The sequence below is a fragment of the Varanus komodoensis genome, unplaced genomic scaffold, assembly GCF_004798865.1.
Source record: "Varanus komodoensis strain SLA01 unplaced genomic scaffold, ASM479886v1 scaffold14_1, whole genome shotgun sequence".
NCBI lineage: Eukaryota > Metazoa > Chordata > Lepidosauria > Squamata > Varanidae > Varanus > Varanus komodoensis.
In genome coordinates this window covers 1264584-1273868 of record NW_025335438.1, presented here as the reverse complement: position 1 = coordinate 1273868, position 9285 = coordinate 1264584, and positions in this window count along the sequence as shown.

Genomic DNA, 9285 nt, shown 5'->3' with positions numbered 1-9285 from the left:
ATTAAAGAGAAGCTCAACATTCAACCTAAAATGCGTGTTTTGCTTGTACCACCACTCTGTGGTTCTGTCACTAGTGCTCTAAGTTGAGTTCCCTGTTAACATAAGCAAGGTGATTCATGTTGACTTTCCAATTCTTGCAGGAGGAGGGAGAGATCATGATATGAGGCTGTTCCACTCAATTCCCAAGTTCAGGAGAGTGTGCAAAATGTCTCGCATCTGGTTATACAAAGCTTTTCATCTTACCCAGCAATGTCTGTATGATCGCAAGACTGTACAGATGAAAGGCAGGATTTGAGACTGGTGGGTTCACAGCACCATCTTGTGGACAAAAAAAGTGGAACAACTATGGGATGGTGAGGGAAGAACCATGAAACAACCCATTCAATGGAGGTGCTTTCAGACAAAGTTTTTATGGCATCTTTGCCCTGTTCATTTGTAGAGTTTTTTATTTTTGTGTGGGTGTCCTTGCCTTTCATTCAGACCCTCTTGTTTTGCTGTTTCTTCTTATACCTCACACATGCACATTGTTAAACCACAGAAAATTAATTGAGAAACAACAGAATGCCTTCTATTTGATAGTGTGAGGAGCTGTCCTTCTGGAAGCACCCTTGACTGGAAAGTAAGCTTAGTGATCACTTTAATACAAACTGATAAATTCAGGTCTCATTTGAGAGAGAATCTATTTTGGAGCATTGATACTTCAGTAAGTAGTCTGGAATCCCTTAATTATTATTTATTTTTGTTTTGGTCAACACACAGTCTCAGCTTGCCGGTGGTCCACTACCATCTTTATGACCTGATGAAAGTACAAGTTTGCAGTTAAGGTGGCCATTGACAAAAAATGAATAGGGGAGGAGATGGATAGGTTTCAGCAATTTATTTTTCAGTGAGGTTTAAAGAATGGCTTCAAACTCCAACTGAATGAAACCTAAGGCTTCCTTCCTGTATATTTCTGTCCACAGTTGGGCTGGAGAGAGGCGGAAGGTAGGTTATATAAATGGAGGCTGACTCAGCTGTTATTTGAAACAGGGTTGAATGTTGTTAGTTTCCTTCTATCCAAGCCTGGAAGCTTAGGGTGCAAAGACATCCTGCATTCTGGTTCCGATTCAGTTGCGAGCACCATCACCTATGTAGTCCAAACAGCAATAGCCACTCACAAGACAAAAATATTAGACTTGGGAACCCTCAAGCTTACAAAAGAACAGGCACCCTTTGGGTTGGGGAAAGCTCAGTGCAATCAGAACTAAGCATGCTCAGTGGAGATGGAATGCCAACTGGCTGTGAGGGGCAAGTTGATTGGAACAAAGCCGCTGGGCTCCTGAAAGGCAGCTCTTCTGTGCTGCAAAATTTTTCTTGGAAGAAGCATTTGTGCATGCCTGATTTTCCCTGAGGTATTAAACCAGTGCCTGAACTGTATCACTTCAGACTGCAGATAGGCAGACATGACATGACAGGCTTCTCATCCTGAGAAAATTCCTATCCTTCTCAAAGAAAGCCCAAAGGGTCTCTTCTCCTGGAAAGGCTAGCTTTCAACATGCAAAGACATTCCTCTGCCCCCTTGGGATGATCTTTCTCTTTAAATGGTTGTCTAATGCCCTCATTTGGCATTTATATTAAGGGCTGCATTTCCTCTGGGGTACTAGATTTCAAGCTTGGATCAAGCCAAAGCCAAAAGATGGCAACAGGCTACCCCTTTTCCCTTTCCTTTTCTTTTTTCACCCTCTCTCCCCCTCTCATTGACCTGCTTCACACGACCATTCTGAGCCACAGTAGCTTAAATAAGCAACTGTGACTTGTGGGTGCACGATCTAGAACCCAAACTTCACTTGTAGACTTTCCTATCTTTGGAACCCAACAAGGCTGGGTTGTTGGCATGATTACCAAACCACCCAGAACACACAGACTATTTTAGGGATGTCAGTAGTATATTAACCGTGCTAGCAACCTACCCTTGTTGGGTTTGGATGATACAATGACCGATGAACAGAGGTTGGGTTACTAAGTAGGCACACAAGCCACCATGGGTCAAAATAATTGTGAAAACTGAGCCGTTACCTCACTCACCCTTTGATCTAGATCTGGGTGCTAAACCTGTGGTCCTCCTGATGTTGGAATCCTCCTCCCATCAGCTGCAGCCAGCATATTCCAATGCTCCAGGATGAAATATTGATGTTCAGCAACAAAATCAAAGGAAGACTCTTGATAACTCATAAGAATTTGTCTATTTGTTCAGTTCTATTGTAACAACAAAATATAGTAAGGAGGATCATGTTTGTATAGGCAGAATGAAGCAGTTCTCTCAGGTGGTAATTACTGGGCATGGAAAGTGGCATTCAAATAGATGAGCAACAAAACATTATACAGAATTAAAAGCCAAGGCAAACAAAGTAAAGGAGAATCTAATTTCATCTCCCCATGGAGAGAGAGCCACAACTGGAGCGCTGTTATCAAAAAGGCCTTGTCCCAACCTAGTCACTCTAGCTAGTGGGACACAGCACAAAGCCTCTGATGAGGCTCCTAAGTCATGGCAGAGTTGTACAGAAGGAGGCAACCCTTCACCTGTCCTACCCACAAACATTTTGGAGCTTTGCAGCTCAAAACCAGAACCATGACCAGTACAGATAAAACTAGAAGTCAGTGAAGCTGATTCAGGACTAATGTGGTTGTTATGTGTTGTCAAGTTGTCCAACTTACGGCAATCCAATGAATCAAAGCCCTCTGAAATATCCAGTCCATGGCAGCCCTGCTCAGCAATTGTAGACCTAAGGCTGTGACTTCCTTTATGAAACAAATCCATCTCTTATTTTGAAGTCTACTGTAGTGAGCCAATAAAACATTCTACTGACTTAAGCCTAGTTGTGCATTTTCACTACCTGTAGTTTTCAAACATTCTCCAAGGGCTCCACATAAAACAAGCCACATTAATTAGCCTAACCTGGGACTGGGGCTACAACTTCATCTGAAAGTTCAGGAACACAGCCAATGAATACTCTTGGATCAGGCAGCAGCAGGGGTCAGTGGTGTCATTGCCCAATATCATCTGGTATACCTGCTGTTCCCTTCCTTGCAGAAGGAAGATTTGCCCACAGAAACCCATTCCTTAATGACCAGCAGAAATTCTCCAAGGTTTCAGGCAGAGGTCCTTCTCCCAGCATTGCAGATGGCAAGAACTGAACCTGGGACTTTTTCAAGGAAGCACACGTTCTACCATTAAACCATGTTCCTTTTTTGTAAATTTCAAGGTTTGATTTCAGGTAAAGAAATGTTGAATTCAGTGGGGATGGTGTGTTGGAAGAAGATAATACTTTGCTCCATAAATATGACATAGAATTTACTCAGTTTTATGTTTTATAGGTACAAAGCCATATACTGATGAAAAGTTAACATCATGCAACTTGGCCTCTGCAAAGAGCTCTGATTTGCCTACTTAACATTTAAGCATTTTATACAGATTTGCAAAAAGATGACACTTCTGCTCAGCCAAACTATTTAGCACATCCTTTAAAATTACATTATAAGTGTAAGGAAGGAACCCATGAAATTTGAGGGGTCTTTTCCACAAGAGCAAACCTGACAGAATTCTCTTTATGACAACAGGTTACTGTAAACATACCACACACCTAGTCGGGTAGTTCTGTACCACTGAAAGCCTTGTTAAGGACTGAAGGCCTACAGAGGCTGCAGTGTGTGCAGGGATACCATTACTGGACATCCTACCAGGGCTGGACTCCCAGATCTTTCATTTGAATCACTGTGAGCCCGTCTGCCTGACCACCCAGCCCAGGAACACTTGCTGAAATAAAGGTACTGGGGCAATCTCTGATCCTGCTGGATTAGCTAGCTTTTTGCCCACATGCTCTTTACTTCTGGTGGCCTCTCCTCCCTCCTAGGTTTCTCAAACTAAATGCTCTTCTCCCAATCATGCATCCTTTTTCCGAAGAGGAGTGTACACAGGTAACAGACATTTAAAGAGGCAGAAGCTTTAGAACATATATAAATGAGCATATGTAAATTTGTGCATTTCATTTGTCCTGTGGGCTCTGGAACTTTTTCGGTACCTAGCACTGTGCCCGACTGTGCTTAAAGTGTCCCACTCTTCTCTGGAACACCTGACATATCCCCTTCTATCTGGATACGTACATTCGTTTCTAAGATTTAATATAGCATACACGCATTTCTACATGTAAAATATTCTGAGCTGTGAGGTCAAGTCTGACGGTGGCATGGGCCAAGCACTCAGGCTAGCAGGGGTGGAACTCTACCATCTCGATCATGAACTAGTCCTGTGCAGTGCAGCTCAGCAGTACAGCCAAGCAAGGAAGCCCTGTAGAGTTTGACCTGCTCTCTTGAGGATTAAGATCAGTGATATGGAGTACAGTAGATAATTGTGTAACAAGTAACAAAATTTTATCATTGCCTCTTTTTAATTCTCTGCTACCCTGTTTTCCTAACATCTGAGGAAGCCAAATCTATGCCTGAATTTTTTTCAGAAGGCAAACTTTAAAAGTGAAGTAGATGTTTAGTCGTTTAAGGTCCACTTGATGTTATGTTTAACAATATAGTTTTCAGTGTGGTCTGTTTTACATATTAAGATATGATTGCTAGAATTTTGCTTCTACATAATTCATCAACCCAAGACATGAGAATAAAATCAAGATTAAATGTTATTGTCATTTTTGTGCTGAGACACCATGAACAGTATGTAAATGTAATGTAAATGACCAATGGAAAATAAATATGAAGTGAAACCATAGAGAAATGAATGTGACAAGGGCTCCCTTCCCTGTAGATATTTGAAATAATTATAGCCAACAACTGCTAGACGATGTGCCAGAGATAGCAACAATTGCTTTGGCTGGATTGCACCCATGTGTCTGTGCAGCTCTGTTTCTTTTCAGGGTGGGCGAATCATCTTTGTAATGATAATCCTGAAGCCAAATTCTGCTCTCCTCAGTTGGCTGGCACTGAGAAATGAACTGAATCCAGAATCGATTTAAGAAAACATGACTGAAAAAAGGGGGTTCTGGATAAGTTAAAATCAGATCAAATTCTACTTTACCTTTGTAAGTCTTGGCTCTGTGATAGTGTTTCAAGTTACCACTTTCTTTAGGTAGGTCTATTGGCAAAATTCTGTGATAAAATACTAAATTCTGAGGTCATTATTCCCTGGTTTGATTTTAACTGATGAGAAAGCTCAGTACTGTTTGGTTGGGACACAGTCCAAAACCAAACATCTAATACAACTGCAGCAAGTTTGAAAAGGGCCAGAAACTCCAAACCATCTTTTTACTTGTATTAAGCAGATAAACTTGAACTGAACAATAACACAAAAAGGAAATATAGATAAAAGTGATTGAAGTAATAAAATCCAGGTCTTTTGTAAGGATAAAATTGGTGAAGGATTGTTTGAAAAACATATGAAATTGCCTCAGAAGTGAGTCAGACCATCAAACCATCCTGTCCAGTGACTTGCAGGTGTTCTCCAGCATCACAACCAGAAGTCCTTTTCATGACTTACCACCTGATCCTTCTAACTACAGATGGTAGGAATTGAACCTTAGGCCATCTATATGCAAAGCTTGTACTCTACTACTAAGTTCAAGTTTTATTAGATGGAGACCTCCACAGTGCCACAGCTTTGGGATCCATCTTTCCATGCAGAGGTTTGTTTCAAAGGGAACATGAATCTTCCACACTTGGGGCTTGCTTCACCGCTGAGATGCAACAATGCTCATTTACTACTGGGGTAGTCTCTTCTATCACCATCACCATATCCTAACATTTTTGCCCCTGGTGAGGAACCCAAGGCAGCTTACATAATTCCACATTATCTTCACAACAGCAACTCTGTGTGGTAAGTTGGGCTGAGAGTCTCAAGAACTGCCCCATTTGGCAAGTTCTGGGAGTGCCTTTCAGGTGATATGCAGCAGGTATGGTAATCGAATACTACTGCACCAGGCTCCTATACTAAAGCGGAAATGTTGCAGTTTGAAAGAGAATAACCTTACATGCAAATCTTGCTCTTATTTTCTCATTCTATTCACATATTGACTGTGCTTTTAAACAGCTCTGTAACCAAAGTTTTCTGGGTGGGGTACAAAACATTAAAACATAACATACAAGCATTAAAGAAAAACACAGAGCAAACATTATTTTAACACTTTTGTTTTGCTCACCATAGTGGACATAAACAGATCAAGTTTTAGCTCTGTCTAGGTCAAGTATGGGCAACTTGTGGCAGCTCTAGATGTTAGACTGCAACTGCTATCCATCCTTGCAAGCATAGCCAATTGCAAGACACTGTTCAACAACATTTAGAAGGCCACAAATTGCCCACAGCTGAGCTAGTCCAATGTTGTTTACTGCAAGATTCCAAAGGTAGATAGCCTCCTTAGGGGCAAGACGACACCGGGGCAGGACCCTCCGATCCAAAGCTTCCCCATGTCAATGGAGCTCCCTTCTCATGCACAGAAAGGCAGGGAGTCAGCACTAGCAGAAGGTAATTTCTGTCAAGCTCTGACCATTGCATAGTGTGCCATGGGCCAGAAGTTCTCTCCCCCAGGTCTACTACTCTAGAGGCACTCTGCAGTCTCAGGTATGGGATAAACCCAGCCCTGAAGTCTATTCCTTTTAGCTGGAGATACCACTGAGCCTGGTGTTTTCTGCACCTTCCCACTGGTTTTATATTTATCACTGCTAATGCTGCTGGGCACTATGCAAAACATCTCACATGCTCAAATACCCTGTAACAAAAGTACATGTAGGCAAGAGATGCCATTATACTGGACTAGAATTTTACTATATATGTATTTTCCAAATATCTACATCAATAACATTGTGATGGGAAAGCTAGTTTTGCATGAAAAAATATTGCAAGCATGCTAAAACATTTAACATTTATGTTTTAACATCTCCAGATTTTATGAGGTGTTCTTTACACAGTCATCTGGTCTGTTTAAAGACTAAGCAATAATAGAAAAGGAAATACAGCTACAAGTGATTGAAGTAATAAAATCCTGAAACTAAATAGCATCTCATAATTCATTTTACACAGCATATATTAGATTTCATTACATCAGTACATGACTTAGTAGTAAATTCTCCAGTGGGTCATAAACCGTTAAGGTGCTGTCATCTTGAAAAATGTGGTTTTTTAAAGTCATGATAGCTGAAGGAGTGCTTTGTACATCTATGACACACCTCCATCTAGTGCCAAGGTACAGAAATTAGATATAAGCTGCTGCTACGGTATTTACTTGCAGAACTATGGCATTTCCTGCTCATATTAAGTCCTGCAACAATTACTTAACCATGATAAGCTACCACATCCACTACCCTGATTTTATGCTCATCTGAAATGAAGCACCTTTTGGTGCCTGCTGAAAAATGCAGTGCAATTCCTTCAAATTTACCCTTTTGATACCAGAATGTGCCTGAGCAACTTCTAAGCAATTTGAAATTTGTATTGTGGCTGTTTTATTTAAAACATTCCTAAAACCAGAGGAAGCTGCCTACTAAGCCACTGGTCAACCTAACCCAGTAGTGCCTACACAGATTCAAGGTAGCTGAGATTTAGGATGGGGGGTTTCTCCAACCCCATCTAGAGATGCCATGAATTAAGCCTGGGACTTTCTATATGCAAAACATTTGCTCAGGGTAGCTTGCAATATCACATAAAATATGAAAGGGACAAAATTAGATCTTGCTGGTGCAGGTATGGGTTTAAACACAGGGTTTAGTCTCCAACACATCTATTTCACCATCAAAGATATGTTGCCACAGTCAAGAATCGTACCATTACATTCCTAGGAAATGTGTGTGAGCAGCACACTCTAAAAGAGATGTCAAACAACAGACATATGTAGAAAATGGACCCTTATAAACCTGGAGGTAGAGCTAGAATCAGAACATTAGCAAGGTTACACCTGGGACTGCAATACTAGAGATTTCTTTAAGCTGCTGCAGAAGCAAAGCTTTGAGAATAAACTACCAGCAATGATGGCAGCACAATTATGCAAAACCTATGCTGCCAATGAATATAGAAACATGAGTAGGCATGCGTTATTTAAAGCACAGCATCAGCAGGGGAGGGAGGCAAGTGCAGCCCTACAATCTTTTTTTTTCCTGGTAGAGCTTTAAAGTATCCCTCCTTCACACACACACAATCATTGTTGGGGGGCCATATTAACCCCTCCCCCTTTGCTCCCACCTATTCAGCACTTTAAATCATTTTAAATATTCCAGCCTGTAAGACAAGCAGAAGTGCCACTATTTGCATTTTTTCCCCACTATTTTAAGAAATTTGAATATATTTATGAATTCTTTCCTGCAATTTCTGTTTCTGTACCTGTTAATGCCTGTTGGAATTAGTGCTACCCTGAAAGAAACTTATGGCATGTGTCTTTTGTTGTACAATAACTTACTTGGAATCAAAGAGGTTAAACCAAGGGATGAGAGAAAGGACGCTATTCTGTGGATATCTCTCTCCCTGGGTAGAAAATTTGTCCCATGATCTTCTGCTTCTGTGCAATATCTGTTACAGGAGCACCATTAGAAGTGTAGTAATGTCAACCACAACATGAGGGGTTGAGACACTTGGTCCACCTTCAGTGTGGCAGCTGCCATCATTTGCCAGCAGCACCCTATATTGCTGACCAACAGTCCCTTCTCCATCTACAAATATGACATCAGCAATGGCAGACCCTGTTTTGGGCTGGTAGGATTCCCACAACAGTTCGTCATTGCCTTTAAAGAGACCACTTCTAAGCGAAAAAATTTTACAGGGAAATTGCAATGGAAAAAAGCTGAAATAAAACTGAAACAGATTAACCTTTACTTCCTGTTGCTTGAAAAGGAAAAACATATTTTTTAAAAAAAAATCACATGTATTAACTTGCCAATGCAAGGATGCTTGTATCTTAGCTAACCAACTGCTTTGTAAATAGCCAGCAGTTGTCTATATTCTGTTTCCTCTCTGATGCTTGCAATCTTCAGCCCCCACTTGAAATGCATGAACTGCATTATCTGTCCTGCATTATCTGATGAACTGAACTGCAGGACATGAAAACCTCTGTTATACTAAACGTACTAGTCTTTAAGATAGCACATTACTCTGCCACAAGAGACTAACATAGCTGCCACACTGGCAAATACAAACGGGGGAATTTTCAACCTATTTTCTTAAAATACGTTACTATGTTAAGTTGCAAGTTTTTGAACACAGTACTTTGCATTCCAAAAACAAAAATAAAGCCAGATTATGTATATTTCTGTTAACTGAAAATG